The 2,266-nt window shown below is 35.5% G+C and overlaps 1 long non-coding RNA gene across 1 annotated transcript; it reads left to right on the forward strand.

Annotated features, from left to right (window-relative positions):
* Positions 1-575: 575 nt before the first annotated feature.
* Positions 576-993, forward strand: LOC149851184 (uncharacterized). The gene is made up of 3 exons (XR_016433290.1): positions 576-680; positions 763-867; positions 966-993. It is a non-coding gene; the product is annotated as an uncharacterized LOC149851184 (long non-coding RNA).
* Positions 994-2,266: the final 1,273 nt, after the last annotated feature.

The raw sequence follows: 2,266 nt of genomic DNA on the forward strand, positions 1-2,266 counted from the left end.
AGGGTCTTCTCAGGCTAGCACAAGAAGACTCATTTGAATAGTGTATATCGATAATCGACCGTAAGTATTTTGTTTTCAATTATTGTATATCTTTTAAATATTTTATATTGATATTTACTGTGTAACAATTCATGTGCAGCACGAGGTTTGAGCTACAAGAAGTAGTACGAGAGATTAGGAATTCACTTCTTCAACATCTACCAGGACCAGTTGCTCAATGGAAAGAGTACCCAAAGGAGGTGTTAGACAGATTGTGGTCCTCATTCATGGTATACAGTTGTTCCTCATAGTTAATGTGTTTCATATTTAATTTATTTAAGCAATGTCTACTAACTTTCTGAAAATATTTGTAGGCTTCGAATCGCTTCGCAACTACGGTGGAAGAAAATGATGCAAGGAAGGTGTGGCAGAAGGTGGCTGCCAATCGATTTGCAGACATGCTGCACACTATGAAGACTGCAGCAAAAAAAGCATCTGGCGTAGTAGATGATCCATTACTGTGGAAGGGCCATGGTCCTATTACTATCAGGAGAGATTACTGGGATGAAATGTGCGATAAGTGGGTGGGAGATGCATTTAGAAATCGCTCTGCGAAGGCTGCACAAAATCGATCGAAGATGCCCGAAGCCCATCTACACACAGGTGGATCTAAGACATTTGGGAGCCACCTAAAGAAAATGGTAACTCATCAATATATAATATTAATTTTATAAGTATTGTTGCAAACTTGTGTACTAAATCTTTTGTCATTTAACTTCGCAGGAAGCAGAAAAAGGAGGCAGTGTACCATATAAGGATGTGTTTGTAGAAACACATAAACGGAAGACCACGGGAGTCTTCGTATCAGAGAAGGCGAGAACGACAACGGTATGTATTAATTCTATTAATAATCATTGCAATATATATGCAAGTTATCATAATGTTATCATTAATTATTAATGAATACTTTAAACATTATTTTGTAGGAGGCATATGAGCAACAGATGGTAGAGCGATATGGCAATGACGCTACTCAGCATCCATCATTTGATCCTACAGCATTGGTGACTGCAGCAGGTGAACCCAAAAAAGGTCGCGTGTTCGGGTTTGGGAGTAATATGAACACTTCACCAGTTATTGGTTCTTCCAGTTACGGCTCACCGACTTCTTGCGCCGACATAAGCTCCAAGCAGCCGACTATTCTTTCCGGTGATGATGTACGCGAGATCATTAATGAATCACTGAATAACTACTTTCAATACACCGTCGCCCCCTTTCTCCGAAATGAGATCAAGGCCGCTGTTCAGGATAGGGGATCTTCGATTCCAGGTCCCTCTCAGGTATAATCACATATTCAGTTTTTTGTCTGCCTTAGAACACATATGAGCATAATCGAATCACATATTCACTTTTTTGACTGCCTAAGAACACATATGAGCATGTTATAATCACATATTCAGTTTTTTGACTGCCTTATAGCACATATGAGCATGCTATAATAACATATAGAGTTTTTTTATTGCATTAGAGCACATATGAGCATGCTATAATCACATATAAAGTTTTTTTGCCTGCCTAAGAACACATATGAGCATGATAGAATCACATATAAAGTTTTTTTGACTGCATTAGAATACATATGAGCATGCTATAATCACATATTCAGTTTTTTGACTGCCTAAGAACACATATGAGCATATTATAATCACATATTCAGTTTTTTGACTGCCTTAGCACACATATGAGCATGCTATAATAACATATAGAGTTTTTTTACTGCCTTAGAACACATATGAACATACTATATATCATTTATGATAGAATCACATATAAAATTTTTTGCTTTGCCTGCCTTAGAGCACATATGAGCATGCTATATTCACATATTCAATTTTTTTACTGCCTTAGCATACATACGAGCATGATCGAATCACATATATAGTTTTTTGCCTGCCTTAAAGCACATCTGAGCATGGTAGAATCACATATAGAGTTTTTCTAGATGCCTTAGAACACATATGAACATGCTATAATCACATATTCAATTTTTTGACTGCCTTAGCACACATATGAGCATGATAGAATCACATATATATATATATATATATATATATATATATATATATATATATATATATATATATATATATATATATATATATATAAAACTTTTTGTCTGCCTTAGAGCACATATGAGCATGATAGAATCACATATAAAGTTTTTTTTATTGCATTAGAACACATATGAGCATGCTCGAATCACATATTTAGTTTTTTGCCTGCCTAA

Source organism: Nuphar pumila, chromosome 1 (genome assembly GCF_984573655.1).
Source record: "Nuphar pumila chromosome 1, dmNupPumi1.hap1.1, whole genome shotgun sequence".
Lineage (NCBI taxonomy): Eukaryota > Viridiplantae > Streptophyta > Magnoliopsida > Nymphaeales > Nymphaeaceae > Nuphar > Nuphar pumila.